At 45.3% G+C, this 23,507-nt stretch overlaps 1 protein-coding gene across 4 annotated transcripts in view; it reads left to right on the forward strand.

The window, feature by feature from the left end:
• Kiaa1211 (KIAA1211 ortholog) overlaps positions 1–23,507 on the forward strand; it is a 223,943-nt gene that overhangs the window by 163,205 nt on the left and 37,231 nt on the right. For all 4 annotated transcript variants that reach the window (XM_021210808.2, XM_029545229.1, XM_029545232.1 and 1 more), the window contains one exon: positions 8,941–9,112. The gene's annotated coding sequence lies outside the window, so the exon portion shown is untranslated. The remainder of the gene's footprint in view (positions 1–8,940; positions 9,113–23,507) is intronic.

Consider the following 23,507-nt stretch of genomic DNA (forward strand, 5'->3'; position numbering starts at 1 on the left):
TTTGAGCCGAGAGACAACAGCTCCTCAGCTGCTCGTGGGAATTCCCTCCCTATCCCCAACAAGGCTCTGGTTATCTCTGGAGAAAAGACCAGAATCCTGAGCGCTTTGGAAAAGCTGCACAGTCCCCTCCTAAGGTGTTGAAGGTTAGCTGGCTCTGGAATATTCCTGAAGTGTGGCAGTGCTGACTCAGGGCACTGTACAGCTGGCTTCAGGAAACACACGTGGACGTGGACGGGCGCTCATCCAGATCTGCCCTGATCACCCTGGCAAAGAGGACTCTTGCAAAGTTAGCTCTGACTTGTGCTCCACATCAGTGGGCTGAGTCTGCTGAACAAGATGGGAAACCATAGGACGGGTAGGAAACCAAAAGCCCAGGCAGAGTGCAAATTCCTGAATATGCAAGACAATAAGAAAAGCAGGCAAGCAAAGGTAGTTGTTGCACAACTTAAATATCCTGAAGCAGAACTAGCAGTGACTAAAGCCACCTCTGTATCATTGGATCATAAACACAAGAATGTTTATGGCCCATCAGACTTTGCCCCTAAAGGCTAAAAGGAGCCCTAAGTGGTTACTACAAGCCCTGCCATCTTACTGTGTGTTGGAAAGCGGGTAACTTAGTTTCTTTTACCATTGCAGTGGCAAAATTCCTTATAAAAGCAATGTAATATATAGAGGGGGTGTATTGTGTCCTAGTTGGAAACACAGTCCATCATGGTTGGGACTGGTCGGAGCAGGTGTGGGGAGACAGCTGACCACGCCTCAGATCCAGGCCGGAAGCAGACAGAAATGAGGACTGGTACACAGTTTGCATTCTCCTTTTTTTTTTTTTTTTTTTTTCCTTCAGCATGGGACCGTGTGGGGGCGGTGCTACCCATATTCAGGATGGGTCTCCTTCTAGCCCTTTTATACTACCATAGGCACCGACGTATGCTTCCTAGTCAAATCTAAATCCCGTTCAAGTTAACGTTGAAGGTTGTTAACCATCGCAGCAGGTCTGCATATTTGCCCAGACTTTGAAGGTCACACATTAGCTATTGGTAGCCTCACTGAGTCAGGCCCAAGGGCAGCAGTGGGATAACAGGGACAGACATTCGAGTTCTACGACTGTGACTCTCTTCTTGAAAAATCAGCATTTTTTTGCCTTCCTAGAGTAAGGTCCTGGATACCGACACAGAGAAGTGATATTAAATGAGTCAGTTGCTCTGCCAGTTTGCAGATTCTGCTCTTGCCTCTCCCAGGTGCCAAAGGTCACTTATTTTGCTGAAGACACACAATGATTACAAAGCCAGCATAATCTATCGACAAAGCAGGGGGAGAGAAGGCATAATGAAAACAATGGAAGTTGTATGAAGTTACAAGTGTGGGCGGCCGGACATAAGCTAAGCTCGCCTACTTTTCTAAAGAAACAGGTTCTAGGGGCTGGAGAGATGGCTCAGCAGTTAAAAGCACTGGCCACTCTACCAGAGTATCCCAGCACCCACATGGCAGCTCTGAACTGCCTCATTGAACACCCACAAAACATTTGCAGGAGTCCTCAGAAACTACAAAGTAGGAGAGGCGGCTCTCCATAGATCCCAAGACCGGCAGGCTCTTTTCCGCTGTCTCTTCAATTTGAAATAAAGATTTCTCCTTGTTGCTAAGAAAAGGTAAATAAAACGTAGTTCCTGCTCTACTCTCAGACTCAGTGAAAAGAAAAACAGAACCAAAACAGAAAGCACAAAATGAACCTCCGGTCTCCAGCCAGACGTGGGTGACATAATTGGGGTGTGTGATGTTTAGAAGCCCCTCCCTGCAGACTCTGTCTTATCCAATGATTTGACCAGCTGTACCTAAAGCTTGGATCCTACAAGTGTGCACTGTGCAGAGTGGCATGGCACTCTCATGTTCTGGCCTTGTGCACCGTGACATTCGTGCTTCCCCTCACTTGTGTACCATGTGACATTTGTGTGCCCTGTGTACCATGACATCCATGTGTTCTGCCCTTGTGTATCCTGGCATCCGTGTGCCCCGCCCCTGTGTGGCGATGACAGTCAGCTCTTCCACAGTTGTTCTCAGTTCACGGTGGATCCCACACTGGCTCACACCCTCTGAAACTCAAACAGCAGAGACTGGCAGGGAGAGAAGCCACCACCCACGCACCTCATACGACGTGGGAGATATGTATCCAAACACTGATGCTTCATGTTAGGAATCCTCACTGCCTCCGTTGCTATTTCTAAATATTTGATTTCCCTCGTGAATGGTGAGGCAGATGTAATAGGGCACTCTGACAAGCTAATGAAAAATGCTAGAAATATTAAAACTCCTGGGTTTGAGGGATAAGCAAGGGAAAAAACAGAAACAGTTGCCATTGTGGTCAAGGAGGTCCTTGCTCAGGCCTGGGTAAGCACAAGGCGTTTAATGAGATTATGTTAAACGTAGAGCTGTTCTAACTTGATGCGTGTTGCTAAAACAAATTCACAGCAGTGAGTAAAAGCCTCCCACAGAATCCCAGGGTTTGCACCTGTGGGCATTGCTTAAGAGGTTCAGGCAGGTTACCATGTGAGACCCTGACTTGAAAATGCACACACACACACACACACACACACACACACACACACACATCAGGGTCAACGACAACTTCCTAGTTCTCTGAAAGTGAAATTCGGGGTTTTCCCAAAATATTGTGTTGAGTCATAAAATACTACCCCAGGCTTGGTGCTAAGAGTTAAGGTGAAAATTCTAACCCTAATTTTAATAGGCACCTAATTTTAAAATGCAGCCCGATTGTGCAGATATAAGTAAATGATTAAGAATTACCTAAATACCTAAACAAAGCCAGGTGTGGTGGCACAAACCTTTAATCCCTGCACTTGAGAGGCAGAGACAGGCAGATCTTTGTGAGTTCAAGGATAGCCTGATCTATATAACTAATGAGTCCCAGGACAGCCAGGGCTTCATAGTGAGACCCTCTAGAGTGATATGAATGAATATTATATTTGTGAATATGACATATACATGAATATGATATATATTTAAGTATGTGATATATATGCATATATGTACATAATGTATATATGTATAAGTAGACTTGAACATGGTAAATCCGGCACTGATGAAGTACTGACATTTGCTTGAGGACGTTTGCTAGAAACCTGCAGCTTTGGGAAGGCTGCAGTGACATAATGGTAGAAAAGTCGTCTTTAATTAGATGGGAACCTGCAACAACTCCTCCGTGTCTTCTCACGCAGGCAGTGGCCTGAAATGACGAGATGTTTGGGGTTCCTCAGTGTACGTTTTGCCTTAGCTCTACATACCTCATTCAGCCAGTTGAACTTTTCTGCCCTCACCTAGTATGTCTTGTGGGTGAGATTGCATCCATCAATCAAGGCAGGACAAATGTACATCCTCAAAACAGGTGAGATTGCTGGACTGATCAAGAACACAGGGGAACCCTGTCCTTTGTCTGTGCTGCCAGTGTCCAGGAGGCCTTCGTAAGGCTGGTGCGTGTTTGTGAATATTGATGCCTTCCAGAAACACTTGTTTATCCAGTGCTGTCCTGAACTCCACAAGCATCTAACTATACCTCTCTGTGCCCCAGGAAAGAACATGGCCTGAAGGGGTAGGACCAGATGATTCCCTACTGTTGAGCATCAGGCACTATGTGGGATTCTCTAGGTGCAGAGAGAGATGTGAGGGCATTCCCTGTTATCTCTGGTCTTTCATGGATTCTGGGGATCCCTGCCGTGTTGTAAAGGGGTCCCATGCTGTCTTCTCATCCTCTTAGCATGGCAGCAGCTGCCTTCTTTCTCCCAGCTTCCCCTGGAAAATGAGAAGATGCTTCCTCGCCCTCCTGTGACCCGACAAATGGCTGGTTATCAGCCCACTGCTCCCCAGGAGCAGAGCATAGTCCCTGTTTTACCATCTCATGGCCCTGTGATGCGGAGTCCAGGGGACATGCTGCCAGCTCCCTAGTGGTGACTAAAATGTCCCAGAACTGTGGGGTCTGGTACAAACGTGGTGTCTACGGAGTCCCTGTGCACCACGTGGCGTGTTCTGTTAGCTTTTTAAGCTTGGAAGTTCCATCTCAAAAACGTGTTCAGATGGCTCCAGGGTAAGAAAATTCCTTCAATTACTAGAATCTTGGGATCCAGACAATTGCTGTATACCCTAGCTCAATGCATCTATTTCAATGCGCGTCTTTGCAGAAGTTTACATAAAACATTAAGTTTATATATCTTTTTGGGGTTTGTTTGTTTTTTGGTTTTTCGAGACAGGGTTTCTCATTGTAGCCCTGGCTATCCTGGAACTCACTTTGTAGACCAGGCTGGCCTCGAACTCAGAAATCCGCCTGCCTCTGCCACCCAAGTGCTGGGATTAAAGGCATGCACCACCACGCCCGGCTAAGTTTATATATCTTTTAAGATTTGTTTATTTATTACATTTGTGTACAGTGGAGGTGTTTACAGACACAGCAGAAGAGGGCATTGGATCTCTTTATAGATGGTTGTAAGCCACCATGTGGTTGCTGGGAATTGAACTCAGACCCTCTGGAAGAGCAGTCAGTGCTCTTAACCACTGACCATCTCTCCAGCCCCCCATGAAGTTTATTTAACCAGTGAAGTCTCAAATGTTTCAGTTAACTCTCATGTTTACAGAGGAGTGTGCACTGGAGTTTAGAGAAAAAAAGGCCATGTGTGTGTGTGTGTGTATGTGTGTGTGTAAGACTACTTAGAGAAACTAAAAGACATAATGAAGTCTACATGTAGCTCAGAGGTAGAATATTTGCCTAACATGCAAATGGTCAACAGGGGGCGTGTAGGAGGTAGAAGTAGGAAAGGGAGGGGAGAAGAAAGGAAGATGGATGAAGACTGTTTATCAAAGTGAGTTCAGAGAAACCCACAGGGAGCAGTGCCTGTAATCTTAACACTTGGGAGGCAGAGGCAGGATTGTAACCAGGATTGAAGCCAACCTGGCTTACACAGTAAAGCTCCTGGAAAAATTGGAGGAGCATGAGGGAGGAGCTTGAGGAGGAGGAGGAGGAGCATGGGGAGGGGCTTGAAGAGGAGGAGCATGGGGAGGGGCTTGAAGACTGGAGGAGCATGAGGGAGGGGCTTGAAGAGGAGGAGCATGGGGAGGGGCTTGAAGACAGGAGGAGGAGCATGAGGGGAGGGGCTTGAAGATAGGAGGAGCATGAGGAAGAGAAATTCAAGTTTCTTTAACCCAACCAGACTTCAAGATAAGCTTCCAAATAAGCTCTGCCTCTTCTCCGCCCTGTGGAGAATGGTAGTAATAGCACATTAGGGACTCCGCAAGTTGCTTCGCGAAGATATATACTTCTTTTTTATTTTACCTGGAATCTCCGGTGTCCTGACCTTAGGAACCCGGTGTCAGCTTCTGAGAACCTCAGATCAACACATTTATGACGAGTTCTATCATCCATTTCTGAAATTGGTGGCACACCCTAGAACACAATGCAGAGAAGTTAGGTGCTTTAATAATTCTAAGATTAGAAATAAAACACATTGGAATTTTATCCACATGAAAAACGGGAAAGGAATCCTTTTTGCTTGACCTTCCAGGTGATTTTTTAATTTTTTAGGATTATCTATATGTAAACTAGTGATTATGAGATGTAGGCCTCTGGTGGTATATGATGATGTCCATGAAATAGTGGATAATGGGCACTTCTTTAAATGGAAAAAAAAAAAGTCCTAATTACTGGACAACAAAAATAAATTAATTTAATTCCGTACTTGGAGAAGGAAAATCACTGTGATCTTAAAGTAGCATGCATGCGTCTATAAGGTCTTCCAGGCTGAAAATACTGCTGGAATCTTAAGGAAATGTGGTGCCCACTGCTCACCCACGAACTCAGGCATAAAGCTAAGGAGCTGGGTGTCTAGAGAGGGTGGGAGGTAGGTGCTAGTGAAGGACAGGATTAGAATTTGAGCCCAACACTCCTGCCTTTGGGGCCCAGACCTTTAATCACTAGCCCTGTCTGCAGCCAGGGAACACACCACATCACTCGTACTCCCCACTCTCTTTCCTCCTTTCCCCGTCTACCCAAGATCAGTAGTCTGTGTGGTAACACCCTCAGATGTCGGCTCTGACACCTCCGTGTTTGTCACCACGCTCTGCTCTGTACGGCAGGGTGCTTGGGATTGTGGGATGTTTTGAGGTAGCTTTGCAGGCGTGGGCTGGGTTCTGCCAGTCGTGGAACTGCCCAACTAATTGGTGGAATGTGTTCTTTCATGCCCCATCTTTGCCTCAAAAAATATTAACAATAGCATTGCTGTTGGTCAAGAAAATAGCAGCTACCAGGGCTGTGTGCCCTTAAGCCAGCTGAGTCTATGAGGTCAACTTCCAGTGGTCCTGGAGTCCTAGGTTTTCTATTATTATTATTATTATTATTATTATTATTATTATTATTATTTTCTTTATTTACATTTCAAATGCTATCCTGAAAGTTCACTATACCCCCTGCCCCTGCTCCCTTACCCACCCACTCCCACTACTTGGCCCTGGCCTTCCCCTGTGCTGGGTCATATAAAGTTTGCAAGACCAAGGGGCCTTTCTTCCCAATGATGGCTGATTAGGCCATCTTCTGCTACATATGCAGCTAGAGACACGAGCTCAGGGGGTACTGGTTAGTTCATATTGTTGTTCCACCTACAGGGTTGCAGCCCTCTTCAGCTCCTTGGGTACTTTCTCTAGCTCCTCCATTGGGGGCCCTGTGTTCCATCCAATAGCTGACTGTGAGCATCCACTTCTGTGTTTGCCAGGCACTGGCATAGCCTGACCTAGGTTTTCTTAGTGGATGTTTATAGACACATGTCCAGATTAACACGTGTTGTGACAGGGAATTGCAACTGTTATAACTAGCCTTTGGGGGGATGGGAGGTCTTATATTTGAGACTATGAATCGGGGGGGGGGGATGAAATAAGTAAGAATGTATAACTCTTGCTATGACTTAAAGAGTGTACACTCTATGCCCATAAAGTCTCCCCGTCATAGCTGACTAAAGATGAACAAGAGCAGCAGCAGCAGACACGCCACCGCGGGTGGGAAGTGCATGAGGCCCCTCGGCCCTACACGAAGACCCGTAGGCAGCCAGGGAACGCTGAGAGGGAGAAATGGCCTTCCCCAGGAAAGAGATATCCAATACCAAATGATTTGCCCTGAAAACACACATACAGGTAACATTACATGGACTAAGCCGGTTATACTCATGTATATATTCATTTCTATATATTATATATGTAATAAGAATGAAAATGAGGCTTGATTTGAAAGGGAGCAAGGAGTGATATATGTGAGGGTTTGTAGGGAAGAGGAATGAGAAGGGGGGATATGATGTAATTATATTTTAATCTTAAAAATAAAAAATAATTTTAAAAAGAATCCATATCAATTAATGTCACTTTATGTTTTACTATCTAAACGTAGGCTGGACCTAAGAGTCATTACTAAATCTTTTCGAAAGAAGACTAACAAATTTAATAGTAAAATAAGCATAATATGAACTCCTAAACTTCATAAAAATATTTCCAGTAGGATGTACAGCATAAATTCTGGAGGTGATGACGACATTTAATTGGGGCTGGCTCACAGTTTGAGAGCTTCGGTCCATTATCATCGTGGTGGGAAACGTGGCGGCCTGCAGGCAGCCGTGGTGGCTGGAGAAGGAGCTCGGAGTTTTGCATCTTGATCCAAAGACAACCAGGAGGAGACTGTCTTCTGCACTGGGGAGAACTTGAGCTCTGGAAGCCCTCAAAGCCTGCCTACACAGCCTCCTCTAAGGCCACCTCTATTCCAACAAGGCCACCCCTCCTAATGCTGCCACTTCCCATGGGCAAAGCCTACCACAGAAACATTAATATTTAGTCACGTCACAGAGTCATCACAGAGATTGATCTTTCCAGCAGGGCGGCGGTGGCGTAATGAGGGTGAAGAAATTTTGTTGTTTTTTTTTTGGTTTGGTTTGGTATAGTTTGGTTTGTCTTTTTTTCGAGACAGGGTTTCTCTGTCTAGACCTGGCTGTCCTGGAACTCACTTTGTAGACCAGGCTGGCCTCGAACTCAGAAATCTGCTGCCACTGCCTCCCGAGTGCTGGGATTAAAGGCTTGCGCCACTACTGCCCAGCAGGGTGAAGCAATTTTAAAGACGGTCACGAGACTACCTTGTGAGCGGCTCTAAGGTTCTCAAGGAAAGATAATAAATGGTACTTCTCTGGTCAAGAAGGGTTTACACTTTCTGTTCCATGGTAGAACTGGAGTGAAGCGAAGGAATTTGTATCCACAGGAGCAGAGTGGAAGGCCCTGCTGACAATATTTTCAGCAAAGTTTAGCAGCAAGCCCCGGTCCCTAGTAGATGCAGTAGTAATATATGGAAAGAGGTTCATAGCAACTGCTTGGGATCGCTTCACTGGGAAATTTTAAAGGAGATATGGGAGATAATCAAGGGCTATCTGGTCATGGGCGGCAATGACGCACAGCTTGTGCCAAGAGTTAACCATTATCCTCTGTATGTGACAAGGCTAAACGGGAATGATTGGGGGGTTCCTGTCGTATACTCTTGAAAATCCCTGTATGGCTTGGATGCTTTTCCCAGCTTCTCCCAGAAGATGACCCTGACCATCAGCTTTGTAAAGAAAGGAGACGCCACCCTCGTGTGGCACGTGTGTGGGGGGCGCCCTCCTGGCCTTGCAGTCGGAACCTCCTTTTGATCTTCTAGAAGCCTGAGGGTCAGAAGGTGCATTATGCCTGTGGCTTGTGCCCTGCCTCGCTCGCTGTGCACCTCGACGCCTGGGCGGCCCTGCCGTTCTCAGCAGCGGGCTTGGTCTCTGGCCGCCCTTTGCCCTGGCTCTCCTGGCCAGAAGTGGCTGAGTGGTAATTTGTTCCTAGTCAGAGGCACAGCCCTATCAAACTGCAGCCGTGTGTTTATCTTGTAATTCACAGACAAGAAGAGGGGAGGCAAATTCCAGCCTTTTAAGAAGTTATTTGGCAAAAGGAAAAAGAAAGGCACCCCGTTGTCTCGGGAGGAATCGGCTGGGAGGCAGAGTCACCCGCCCCGGAGTGCCAGCAATGGGACCTTCTCTTCGGATGAGGAAACCCAGGAGAACAATCTGAGGTAATCGCTCGCCCTTTCCTTGCAGGTCTCTGGCAGAGTACCAGGGTGAGGAAAGAAACACCTGGGGGGTCAGGTTTGGGGTTTGGAGGGCAGGGGCAGCATCACAGAGGTGTCCCACCTGGGCACGAGGGTGTTGATGTCACCCTGAGGATTGAGCCTGTGTTTGTCTGCTCTCACTGGTGGCAGAGGGCAGCACTTCACTGGCCAGGCTCAACAGGGGTCCTTTGATTGAAGTCCCAAGTTCCCATGATCCATTACTTGTCAAAGAAAAGCTATCCAGAGTCTGGAGCTTACACCTGACGCAAGAATACAGATCTCTGAGGCTCAGGGGAGCCTCCTGCCATGCCCCGGGAAGCTCCCGCTGCTTTGAAAATGTGTTCTTCATGGCAGGCATCTTAACTTTCCTCTCCATCTCTCCTTCCTCCTCTATCCTTTTCCTTTCTGCTTTTTCCCTCTCTCTCTCTCTCTCTCTCTCTCTCTCTCTCTCTCTCTCTCTCTCTGTGTGTGTGTTTCTCTCTCCCCACACCTCTGTTTAACTGTCTGCCTCTCCCTTTCTCTCTACCTCTGTCTATCTCATTCTCTGTCTCTTTCTGTCTGTTTCTCTCTCCCCCTTCCTGTCTTTCTCTGTGTGTCTATCTCTCCACGTCTCTTTCTGCCTGTTTCTCTCTGTCTCACTCTGTCTCCCCTCTCCCCAGTTCTTTCTTCCTTCCTAGGACACAGGCACTATAAATCTGATCAAGAATCTTAAAACTAAGGAAATGGAGGGTTTGGGGTGTGGCCTTTGTCACCTGAATGCTGGTAGCGCTCTTGGAAACCATCCCAACCATGGGCGTGATGTCTTTCAGCCCTGCTGCACTCGCTCGCTAGCATCTCTCCCTGACTCAACAAAGAACACTGCATTCTATCGAGACCTTCACTTTGCTTGTTTCTTACTGGGCTGGCTAGAGAATTCAGGGACCAGGCTTTATTCAGCCTCCTGACTTACCTAACATGCGCCAAAGATAAAGGTGCTCTTTAGAGTGTGTGACAATAAGAAAATTCTAGCAGATAACTATTTGTGTTACAAAACCCCCAGGCAGGCGGCACACGCTAGCTAAGCCCACTGCAGTGTTCATTGACTGCTGTTGGTTCTGACCAGTGCTAGCTAACTCTGGCTTGACAAGCCTGTGTTTGTTTTCCATTGGTTTTCTCACACAAGAAAATGGTCAGTTTTAATTGCTCTCCTTTAGAGTAATAAAACTCTGAGGAAGGAAAGGTCTTTGCTGAAAGGAAAGCATAGCAAACAGCTACGGGACCGGCTGCTGTGGCATGGGCATTGCCGTGGAGTCGACTGTGGTCTAGCCTCTCATGCTGTAAAACATGAATGTAGGTCTTTTTCACCACCTAGCAGGACAAGGTACAAAACTACAGTCGTGGAACCAAGACTTAATCGGTGGGAAAATAAGTCAGCCTAAAGAGTCCACCCTTGGACAGATAGACCCTCTGAAGACACACTTTGTTTTTGTAGTAGGACGGTCTGATCAGTCCCTTCCCTGTGTCCTATTGAATTGGTTTGAACGCTTAAATGTTCTCTTCCCATTTAACTTCTGCAATTCCCTTTACTTCTGGAGGGTTTTCCTTAAAGCTTTAGGAAATCTTGGGAAGTCTTACACTGGGCTAAGCAACTCCATTACTATCTATATAGATACTATCACTTGTATTGACAAGTTCAGAAACCTGCACATATGGTATGGGACATATTTTAATTACATATTTGTTTATATAAGTAAAAATACTCATCTCTTAAGGAAAGAAGCTAAAAGGATGTTTGGAGTATGGATTTTTGCATCTGTCTTTAAAATAGTAATAGAAGAAAACAAAAGTAACTTAAAATGAGAGTTAAGCATAGCTGTACATACCTGTAATAGCAGGAGAGAGAGGGAGGACTGTTAACTCAGAGAGCGACCTGGTATGCCAGTGAGGCCCGGACCAGCCAAGGCTACATGAGCCCTCTCTCTAAACAACAAGAAGCAGCAGGATATCCCTTCCTTCCAGGATATAGTACATGAAGACCTATAGCTGAAGGTCTGCTCATTTGCCGTAGTTACAAATGGAAAAAATTGAAAACTACACCTTCCTAAAACTATGTCCAATTTACTGCTCAGTTGACAGGCATGCTGCATAAAGATTTAGAAATGAGTCTGAAGGTTTCTTTTCTTTCCATCTCCAAAATAGAAAGAGCTCACTGACACACGAGACTTCCAAGTCCCATGGACGTGGGCGTGGACATGGTTAAAGTGGCGGATTCTATCCAGTGTTGAGGGAGAGTTTCCTGAATATTAGGGTTACCCTAAAAACCTGGGAGGCTGAGCCTGTGTCCAGGGGCCTAAGGCCCAGGAAGGTGGGATTTAGTCATTAAAGTTGCTGAAATCTAACAGGTTGGACTCCAAGAATCTATAGTTCTAGAACTGTCTCTGTGGCCGAGAACAGCTGCTCACTAATCTGCTCCCTTTGCCTGCCGTTGGCCGTCCCTTGGGGCTTTCAGACCATTCTGCTGTTCCTGAAGCTGAGGAGCCTTTGTGGCTCTTTGACTGGTGTTTTAAAATCACACATGCCTCTGGGAAATTGAAGCCTTACCCATGATAGTTTTAAACAATTTATAGCATCTTCTTTGCTCGTCAACTGCAATTAATAGCACATTTCCAAACATATGTTAAATAAACTTTACAAGTCAGCATCTTATAGGCTGAGGTGGCAGGTGTGCTGTGAGTTCAAGGGTAGCCTACGCTACAGGGTGAGGGCCAGACCAAGCAGGGTTACGTAGCAACACCCTGTCTCAGAAACAATAATGACAGGAAGCAGAAGGAATAAATGTTACATGTCAAGAGAGGGAAAGTGCCATCTTGGTAAATATGTGTGCGTGTATATGTAATTATTGATTATATATGACATATATTAGTAATTTTTCTTAAGTCTTTGCAGGGCTTTTACTCTGCTATGCACCATGTGAGTCTCTAAGAGGGATCTCCTACATGGCAGGATTCCTTTGATCGCACACCCCTTTTTCACAGAGAGGATCTGATGGCATTTGTTGAAGTGGCCACACGTTGTCAGCATTAATCTGTTTTTGCATCAGTGAGCTCACATAATACCATAACTCTCTAAGATCCTTAGTATCCCAGTTAAAAGGTGAGAAAGCTGAGACTAGAGTGGCTAGCCCAAGGTCACAGAAGTAACACATCCCCGAGCAACTGCAAACAGTAAAACAGTGTGTTCCTACACGTCCACTGCTGCGCCTCCCAGAGAGGCTGCAGCATCGTTAAGGCCATGATGTCGTCCTGTTCTTGGGTCTCTGGGCTCAGATGTCTGATGTCTTCCTGCTATTGGATGAGATGTGAATGCTGCTTCCTGCCCCTCTTCCTGGACACTTGATGTCTACGTTGGCACACCCAACTGCAGCATTCACAAATGTCCGCTAGAAGCTAATAGGTCTCCAGACACAGTGAGCTCACATCCAGATCTGAATAATCAAGAAAGGGTTCATGGATGAGGAGGCCTTGAGGCATCTTCTAACAGTGGGCAGGATTTGGTATAGCTGTGGAGCAGGGCATGAGCCCGTCAAAGTCATGGCATAAGCAGAAACTTGAATGCTAGGAGGAACGCGGAAAGCTGGGTATAGTAGTGTACATCTAACATCCCAGGATCCAAGGGATTCTGGAAAGAGGATTGTGAATTCCAGGGTAATTCGGGCGCCCTAGTCAGGTTCTATCAAAGAGTGGAGGGAGGGAGAAGTGGAAGAGGGGATAGTCTTACATCTCTTTCTGTAGGCGTGTGCTAACTTTACACCATGAACAGGGAAAGATGTCATAAGAAAAAAAAAAAAAAACCCACAGACAAATATCCTCAGGATTTAGGCACACATATTTTGCTCGTTTGAAAGATTAAAGTGGGCCAACCTGGGTTACAAAGACCCTGTCCAAAAAATATTCTAAGGAATTCATACTTGTTAAATTTTTCTAGATGTATGAGAAGAGTAGAGTCAAGTTACAGGAAACAAAGTTAGAGCTTTTATGTCTCCACTGAGTTCAAGGAATGCAAAATCCTCCACAGAAGGAAGGAAACCCTTGCCAAGTGTTATTTCTTGGAAAAGCCTTGTATTGGGGAGCAGGTAAAGAACTTTTGCAATTCCAGAATAAAAGGTCAAAACCTTTTTAAAAAAAGAAAAAGGCAAAGGATTTGGGTAGACATTTCTGAGAGACAGACAGAGAGAGAGAGAGAGAGAGAGAGAGAGAGAGAGAGAGAGAGAGAGAGAGAGAGAGCTGTTAAAATAAGCCATGCTTGTACAACAGGGAAATATGTCATAGCCATGAGCTACAGCCCTAAAGACATATTTTTAAAAAGTATTAAAAAGAATGTGTAGTGGTTAGAACCTTCATCTCTTGGTGGTAAAGCATAAATTGATAAAATGATTTAGGGCAGGGGCTGGAGAGATGACTCAGTGGTATAAAAAGCATGTACTGTTCTTCCAGAAGAGTTCAGTTCACAGCACCAACACCAGGCAGCATACAACCACTTGTAATTCTGGGGAAGCCAATAACCTCTGGCCTCCAAGGACACTGCGCTCAAGTGCGAACATGTTGACATAGACAAGCGTATACGCAATTAAGAGAAATAGCAATCTTTTTAAAGAAGGATTTACGGTAAGGTGGAGACTTTATCTACTACCTTCAGTTTACCAACAGTGAAACGGAGCAGCAGAGAGGTGCTGGTAGCGATGTGGCTCTACTTTTAGACATGGTGGTTTTCATCTGGAGCAATCCCATCTGTATTCCCTTCACCTAACCCCTCCTTGATCTTTGGTTTTCTAAATAACTGTGCCTTCCCCCTGGGGAAGCAAGTCCCCTTCTGCTCCACTCAGCCTGTTAATTTTGCATAGCTGTGACTAGACTGTTCCAGTCAATGGCTGCTGGCCACCATGCACTTGGTTAGCACATCCCGACAGTGGGAGCATGTGTCTGAAAAAAAAACACTGTCCACTTTGTGGCAAACAGGAAACAAAGAGAAAGACAGGACAAGACCAGGGGGGAAATACACACACACACACACACACACACACACACACACACACACACCCAAGGACCCACATATACTCTCCAGCTAAGTGCCACCTAAAAACTTTCCAGAGCCTCTTGAAATAGTGTCACCAACTGAAGACCAAACCTTCACCTCCTGAACCCTTCTCAAAACCATGACTAAGTCTCCCCCAGTACTCTCGAAGCTTCTTCACCTTCCAGTGAGAGTGAGTCTTAGGACCTACCATGATTACATTTCCAGCCCCTAGCCCTGTGGCTGGTGTGTTCCAGCCATTCGGTAATTACTGGACGAACAAATGCATGTATGCTGCGTTGTTTGCTTTCCTGATGATTCCGCCAGTACACATCCATATTCATCTAATCCCTCCTCAGTGTCCCCACTGTGATAAGGAACATTGCCATCCCTCACTCTCTGGAAAAGGAAAGGTACACAGTCAGCATCACGAGACAGGTCTCCAGCATCATGTCAGCACAGCTCACGGCTTCATGGTCACACTGAGTTTTCTGTCGCTTGGCCTTGATGGTTTTTAGAAAAGATCAGTTATACTTGACCACTTATCCTTTTCCCATTCCACCTATAGGGCTTGTGGCTAAACTGACCAGGAATAGAGAAGTTTAAGGGAAAAATGAATAAATAAATAAACTGTTGGATGGAAAATTGAAACCGGCTAGCAGTCGACCTGGACCTGCGTGCAGGTCTAGGGAAAGGAGCGGTTTTGAGGGAAGCAGCAGTGGAAGAGATGGGGTTTGTCTTGTGAATGCAGAAGTTGACACTCTGGAGCGGGATGACCCGAGGCAAGCCAATCCCTGGATATGCTAAACCAACAAGTCATCTCCCGGGATTATCATAAGGTCAAAATGTGCACATGGTATTGCACAATCTGTTTTAAAGCCCTTAATAAACACAACGCGATATTACCAAAGATAAAGACACTGCTGCTGACAGCCTTCGTTTTACTTCCAGAGCACAAGCCTAGAGGAAATTGGTTCACGTGGTAGTGAGAGAGGTTTATGAAGAGATCTTTTTCCAAGTGGAACAACCAAGAAGTATGGTAGATAGTAAGGAATCCAGAGGAGTTCAGAGCTTGGGAGACATGCGACATGATCTCTTGTGTTCTGTGATGTAGGGACAATTAGAGAACCCGCTAGCTCCCACCTCTAGACTGTTTACGATTTCAGAATGTCTCCCTTTTCCTTGAATATATGTGACATACCCTGTTCTGCTGTAATTGACAGGCAATTCATTACTCTGTGCTCTACTAATCACCACATATATTTAGAGGATCCCAGAATCCAGGATGTGTGTTGAAGATGTCCAGTTTTGGTGGGTTTTTTTTCCCCCAACAACTGTAGTTTGTTTGATGAGGATATTTAATTGCTCATTAGCATTTCATTTGAATGAGGCTCATGGATCTATTTATAAAGAAAACTGCTGATCAATTGCAATTGCCCCGTTGTCATGGAAACAAGCCGAAATTGGACTGTAATTATATTTCCTTATGTCTGAAGTCATCGCTATAGTAATTACCCAATATCTATGGTCCCAAATTACATGATGCTTGTCCAAAAAGAAAAAAAAGAAAGAGAGAGAGAGAAGACAAAGGGTAAGGTAGGGGGTGGGGAGCATGCTGGCCTGAGGAGGCATTCACTGTGCAGCTGTTGAGAGCCTTCAGATGCAGATGGGAGAATTTCCCTCTGTAGGCTGTGACTCCAGGGTGCAGTCAGTGGGTCCCAGAAGCTGCTGGGCGCTTGAGTGGTATCTGGGAAGCTATTAGGCAGGATGATTTTAGTCCTACAGAGGGCACAGTTACAGTGTCAACAGTCACTACATATATCACCTGATAGTGGAAAATATGGAGGATTTGGTGATTGCCCCAGACAGGCCTCACTTTGGGTCCCCGATCTGCGTGGAACTGGGTCTCTTGGTTGCAGGTGAGCGAGGATTCGGCGATGGAGTGACAGACAGTTCACAGGAGAGAGGGTGTAAAACTGAATGTATTGATCAAAATGAGCATCACATCTTTAATACAGATCAAACAAGAAAAGCGTGGTAGGCTACATCTGCAGATACAATGACACAAAACAAAGAATGAAAGGCCAGGAGGTGGGACCAGGCAGCTTGAGGAGGAAGCCAGGTGAAAGGCTAGTCAATAGTTAAACCCCACTGTCAGGGGTCCCCAGTAAATCCTAGATTATGCTGTTCCTTTGTGCCTAGCAGAAAAACCTGTTTTTTTGGGGGGGGGGGCGTCCTGCTAATGCAATACCACAACCCCCCTACTTCCTAGGCCTTGGTAAGCTTTGCCCTGAGCTTGGCTCTGTTCTTTGTGATGCTTAATCAGTTTCACCTGTCTTTACTAGAAGTGAATTAGAATGTTGATGAATAGGTAACCTTCTTGCTGAATTCTGAGCTCCTGGCTTTAAGGAATTTTTAGGACTTTGGAACACTGGTGGAAACTTTACCTATGGTAAAAATTCAATCTTTAAAGGCATTAATAATATTGAAAGAGAGCATACACCATACTAGCATGCGGATAGGGTTCGTGTATATAGATTATTGGAAATGCCAGGACTCCAGGAGGCTGAGTCTCCTTGAGACTCCTTTTCTCAGGACTCGTTCAGGTTTTCAGACCTGTCTCGAATCACTACTGAAGTGGGCATTGGCAGGTGATCAGCAATGTCACTGAGATCTCATCTGGGGCTGTAGATGGCTCAGAGGTTAAGAGGTTGCTCTTCCAGAGGAATTCCTAGCACCCACATGGTGGTTTACAACTATCCATACTCCAGTCCCAGGGTATCCAACACCCTCTTCTGACCTTGGGAACAGTTTGTGCATGTATTGCACAGACATGCCACCAGTGCAAAGCTCTAGGCATAGTATCCAACATAATTTCCACTTTGCAGAGTAATTCAGGCCCCATCCCATCCTGGCATTCTGGGAAAACACTGCAGCTTTGTTCAATGGTATTTGGCAAAAGGGAAGCCCTGTTGTACCCTGAACTGGCAAATGGGCGGCGCACAATTAATGCAGAGGGAAAGCACAGTTGGGAAGGGCTCGAGTTGGAGGTCATTCCCTGTGCCAATCACATCCCAACAGATTGGCGGTGAAACCCGGTCAATAGTGACGTCATACACCTCTCAGCCCTACAGCTGCCCTCAGTGGTTCCTCCTCTTCATTTTGTGGGCCCCACAGACACATCTCCTTCGGGGAAGAGTGCACATACTCTGGGGCCTCGCTGCCGACCCTGGTGCAAGCAACAGAGTACCATGGTAGCAGCATCCTCAGAAATGGTCCAGGGAAATCATCTGAAATGGCGCCTTTGAGGTCAACAATGACAGGGAAAGAAAACCCTTCACAGGAACAGAGGTTAAGATGTTGATTCTTAATGGTGATGACGGAGAGTCTTAGCATCATAATCCCGCCCAGCCCACGTGCTGCAGCAGAGCGCAATCTTCAGAGCAACCCTGTATTTCCTTCTGTATCTTGTCATGCTGTTATTTGCTATGAAGTAGCCTCCCACGAGAGTTACCTTCATTGACTCGGCCCATGAAATGGGAGAGGAGAAATGCCCGCATCTGCTTCCTCCTGTCCTTTCAAATTCCCAGCGACGATAGTTCAGAAGCTTAAATGTCCTAGGATGTAGAAAAATAGGACCCTCTGGGGAGATGCCCCACCTGCTCAGAGGAGAGGGGGGAGAGAGGATGAGGGAAGGATTGTGGGAGAGGGCGACTGGGAAGGGGGCAGTGAGTGGGATGCAAAGTGAATAAGTATAAAAGAAAAATTAATTTAATTTTTTACAAATAAAGGAAAACAGGACCCCCAACACCACACTAATTATCTCAGTGCTAATATAAGAAGCATTACCTCAGAATTGCCTCCGCACCGTAGTTAATAGGTCCTGTGCTCTCACTGTGTTCAAACCTCCTAGATAGAACCCTTAGGGCTAATGGCTCTGTGCATCAGACACTAGCACTACACCTTCAAATCTTACATGATGTTAGTAGGCCAATGTCAAGAGCTGCTTCCTCTTCTTCTTCTTCTTCTTCTTCTTCTTCTTCTTCTTCTTCTTCTTCTTCTTCTTCTTCTTCTTCTTCTTCTTCTTCTTCTTCTCTTTTTCCNTCTTCTTCTTCTTCTTCTTCTTCTTCTTCTTCTTCTTCTTCTTCTTCTTCTTCTTCTTCTTCTTCTTCTTCTTCTTCTCTTTTTCCTCCTCCTCTGCCTCTTCCTCCTCCTCTTTTGTCCTTTAGAACTTCTAATCTTCCAGATAGTGACTTTAATTTAGGACTGTGTATGGAGGTAATATCCAGTCTTTATAGTGAAAAAGGAGCTCTCGGTCTACCAGCTAACAGTTTGGGGTCCTTGTATAGTTATGAGTCATAATGCTACAATAGTGGTTTGAATATACTTAGCTCGGGGAATGGCACTCTTAGTGGGCATGGCCTTGTTGGGTGGGCGTGGCCTTGTTGGGGTAGGTGTATCTCTTCTGTGAGAATGGAAAATGAGACTCTCCTCCTAGCCACATGGAAACTAGTCTTCTGTTTGCCTTCAGAACAAAATGTAGAACTTTCGGCTCCTCTAATGCCAAGCCTACCTGGACACTGCCATCCTTCCTGATACGATTATAATGTTCTGAACCTCTGAACCTGTAAGCTAACCCCAATTAAATGTTGCCCTGTATAAGAGTTGCCTTGGTCACGGTGTCTCTTCACAGCAGCGGAAACCCTAAGACAGAAGTTGGTGCCAGGGACTGGGGTATTGCTGTGATATCTAGCCATGCTTTTGTTTGGAAGAATGTGGATTTGGGGACTTTGGATATGGAAAGCAGTGAAATGCTTTAAGTGGGGCTTAACGGGCCATCCTAGTCGGGCTATGGAAGATTTTGTTTCTGAGGGTCATTTGAACTGTGGAAGCTTGGCTCTAGATGTTTCAGTGGAGAGAAATTTCAGTATGTGGCCTAGAGACTGTTTTTGCAGTATTTTGGTGAAGAATGTGGTTACTTTTTGCCCTTGTCTGAAGAGTCTGCCTGAGGCTAAGGTAATGTTGTTCTTTATGAGTTGCCTTGGTCATGGTGTCTTTTCACAGCCATGCAAACCCTAAGACTAGTTTTGTTTTGTTTTGTTTTGCTTTGCTTTGTTTTGTTTTGTTTGAGACAGGGTCCCACTGTGAAGTTCTGATTGGCCTAGAACTCACTGTGTAGACCAGGCTGGTCATGAACTCAGAAAGATCCTCCTACCTCTGATTCCACTTATGGGAAGCACTTAGAATGGGCAAATTCGTACAGATAGAAGGTAGAATAGTGGTCACCAGGGACCGTGGAGGAGGAGGAAGTGCAGAGTTATTAGTGAAGGGATATAGAATTTGTTTAGGATGGATGTGGATGACTTGTATAATAAGATGAATATACTTAATGTCAGTGGGTTGTACAATTCAATTGAGTCAAATGGTAAATGTTCGTGTTAAATATTTTGCTACAGTTTAAAAAGATCTTGAACCAATATTATGGATAGTTCTAAGGTTTATAGACCCCAGTATCCCATTTGATGTTGGTGGGTTTGGAAGTAAAACTGGCTTACTGTCTTCTATGTCCACTTTGTAATTGCAGGTTGCCAGGTCCCTCGTGGTTAGTGCCCCTGCCTTGCATAACTGAGCCACTTTGCTCATGTTGCATCTAGGTTCACCGCCAAATACCAACATCTTAAAGTGGAACCCTCTGTGACTGTGAGTCAGGAGCTGAGTTCAGCGCAGTCTGAGTCTCTTGTCCACACTTTGCTGGGCCTGTGCACAGTGTGGCCATAATGCCTGCAGGTCCTGTCTGCCCAGTCCTGTGAAGTCAGTAACCGATTAGAGCTGATACAGGCCCTGGGTTAGCAGGCTTCCTTTCCTCCCCTGCTACTTTGTATTGTATGCACTGTCCCACAGTGAGCGCTTAAGACCATGAGAGTGGGGCGCTCTGTATATCTCTTGCCGTCATTTAGAAGATGCTCCATTTCTCCAGCATCAGAAGAGAGGCTCTGCACACCAGGTCTTTCCTTCTGCCTGCTCTGGAGGAGCCTATAAAATACAGAAACCTCTTGCCTCTCAGTCCCTTCACAAACAAAGAAAAGAGAAAGAAGTGGGGCTCGCCTACTTCACAGTCAGCTGGGAACGACTTTAAATGTCAAGAATAAAAGGGTCCAGATGAACTCTGCTAAGGTACAATTTGTGGTAAATTGTCCCCCACTCCCAAGCGTGTAATTTGAAGCCTCCAGCTGGTTAAGGACAATAATTCCACCTGCTCTTTGTTCCTTAGAAGAGAGTTCAAGCTGGGTTCTCCACCATGTGGGCTCTGTGGTTTCCACTCCAGATTGACTAATCTCTGAAGCTTTGGGTAATATTTTTGAAGTCTTTGTTTCTCGAGCCCCACACTCCGAGAAAAGAAAGTCGTCTGAAAGTCGTCTGCAAGGTAGAGGCGTCTGGAGCCCAAACTGACTTTTGTGATCACTAATGATTGCATATTATTGTCTATTATTACACAAACCGCTGGGCACTTAGATGAAGTCGCTTACAAGAGAGTGTTGACTCAGGGAACCACGACATTCGTTACCACACTCCTCTACTATTTCCTCTCAGTGCTCTAAAATGAAACCAAAAACTGAATTTAACAGAATATATAATATATATATATATTTGATCCCCTTAAGGGTAATGGCTGTATGTAACAAGAGGCAGGCCTTGAACTTGCTCTGTAGCCAAGGATGATCTTGAACTCCTGATCCTCCCAAGGGATTACAGAGCAATGGCTATACCAACACAAGCTTCTGATGTGTTTATCATGTGCTTGAATCTATAATAAGCATAAAACGTCCTTCGTTTACTTCTCTTGTGATAGAGGGCTGTGACATCATGAGCTATAGCTTTGGGAAGAATACCTACAAATGCAGATAGAGCACTGGAAGAAGGTGTTTGAAGGCTTCTCCGTCCTGCTGAGGCACAGAGTTGAGCATCCTGTGGTCATTAGTGGCCTTTGGCTTAGAGCAAAAGGCCAAAAAAAAAAAAAAAAAAAAATTAAAAAAAAAAAAAAAACAAAAAAATTACCCTGGGGCTGGAAGCACAAACATTAGAATTATANAAAATTCCCCTGGGGCTGGAAGCACAAACATTAGAATTATAGGTGGTGGTAGTAGCCAGGTTTGGAGACATTAAGATCTCTAGCTTTGGAGCCCTCGGGCCTAAATGGGAGGGGTCCATCAAACCTCTCCTCTCAAGGATCAGGGATCGGTGTGGAAGAAGAGGCAGAAGGATCTTAAGAGCCAGATGGTGGTAGATAACACCACGTCTACACTCTTCCAAACCCGACAGGGAAGCCGCACCTACACACTCAGAGACTGTAACAGCACACACAAGACCTGTACAAACCCAAGACAGGCAAAATTCTAGCACAGAGATGGGAAAGTGGGCCCAAAGCTCCACCCCTAACCAAGAAGTCATTTGCAATTGCTACCTGCTGGGGGGGGGGACTTTTTATCCAGTGGAGCGCCAGAGCTTATATCTGTCATACTCCATGGGAGGCCCCCTGCTCAGGAATAATTGACTAACACAGAATGGATTCCATGGTTTGTTTGTTTTTTTTTTTAAAAAAGATTTATTTATGTATATGGGTACACTGTTATCTTCAGACACACCAGAAGAGGGCATCGGATCCCATTACAGATGGTTGTGAGCCACCATGTGGTTGCTGGGAATTGAACTCAGGAACTCTGGAAGAGCATTCAGTGCTCTTAACTGCTGAGCCATCTCTCCAGCCTGTTTTTTGTGATGTGTTTTTGTCATGGTTTCATATTTTTTGTTTTGGGGGTTTTGATTATTATTATTATTATTATTATTATTATTATTATTTGGGGTTGTTGCGGGTTTTTTGACAGAGAAGGAACCTGAAGTTGGTAGAGTACGGAGGCGCTGAGATGACTCAGAGGAGGGAAAGTATATGACCAAACAAAGACATTTTAAATCAATGTGTTTTTTTTTTTTAAAGAATGTATAAATCATAACAGAAAGAAAAAGATCGTAAGAGAAGAGGAAACTTGGAAGAACAAGGCCAAGTCTAGACAGCAGATTTCTTTTTGAAGTGCTTATTGAGAAATCTGCCCAGGCAAAGTGGGTGGAAACCAAGACGGGTTTTAGTAGTCTGTGTTCCTGGAAGAAAAACGGAGGCTCAGGGACTATCAATGAAGGGAATCCTGGGAAATAACTCAGGCTCTCTGGTGAGGCTCTGGGTACATATCCCTTAGAAACGAGGACAAATCTATGATGAGCCCAAGCCTTGTAGAAGTTGCTGGTCAGCCATGGACCAGCATGCGGCTGGCTTGAGGAGCCCTTGTCCATTGCTGTTTATTGTCTGCAGGCGAGTCTCTTGAGTTCTCTCTGGAAGAAGGGAAGTCATCCTCTTAATTTTTTTAATTCATAGTGTGTCGAGCTCAATAAATGTTCCCAGGCACCTCAAAACAGACAGCAGGGGAAACGAGTCGCAGTAGAGTCAAGGGGGCTGAGATACAGGAGGGGACCTTTGTCAATGATGGTTGGTCCGTTCAAGAAAGTAGCTGACATGGCAGAGAATTCTGCTGGGAAATTGGGATCTATAAAAGTTAAGTAAATGAACGATGATTTTAGATTTCTTAAAATCTGAAATTAAGAAGTTCAACAAAAGTTTTGTTAATATTTATACTATCAGACAAAGCAAAAGAGAATGAGCCAGGGCACAGGTCAGCATGGAGATCTAGACCCGAGTCTTAGCAGATATCGATTTCCTTCATGCAGCAGCTCGTCTGGGTTCATTGAGCTTGATTAAAAAGAATGACAGATACAGGGGAAAAAAGGAACAAAAGACAAATGGCTCATGTTGAAAGTGCCCATCAAAGAGTTAATAGAGGAAAGCTGTGGAGAGATAACCTAAGAAAGAAAGGCTGAGGGTTTCTCCAAAAGTGAGGAAAGAGATGTCAAGCCACGGGTTCAAGAAGCGCCGCAGTGCTCCAGACTGGAGAAGAGGTCACGCCTGCCCACGCCAGAGTAACACTGCCAAGAAGCAAATGAGGTACAAAGTTTTCAGTTTCCAAACGCAAACCTCAGATGATTTTTTTTTCTCTCTCAATGAAACAGACATTGAGGAATATCCATCAGAATTCTGGCCAGTACCGGAGAAGTTAAAACCATGACATGTTTTTCTCTCTGGGTCGGTAGAGTCACAAGACCAATCATCACCACTTCTGACTTTCGTCCACAGAAGAATTTAGGGTTTTGCCTCTCAGTATTGAGAGGGAAAAGCAAAGGAGTGGGTAAATGAAAAGGCAAAAGA

This window comes from Mus pahari, chromosome 13 (assembly GCF_900095145.1).
Source record: "Mus pahari chromosome 13, PAHARI_EIJ_v1.1, whole genome shotgun sequence".
NCBI classification, from domain to species: Eukaryota; Metazoa; Chordata; class Mammalia; order Rodentia; family Muridae; genus Mus; species Mus pahari.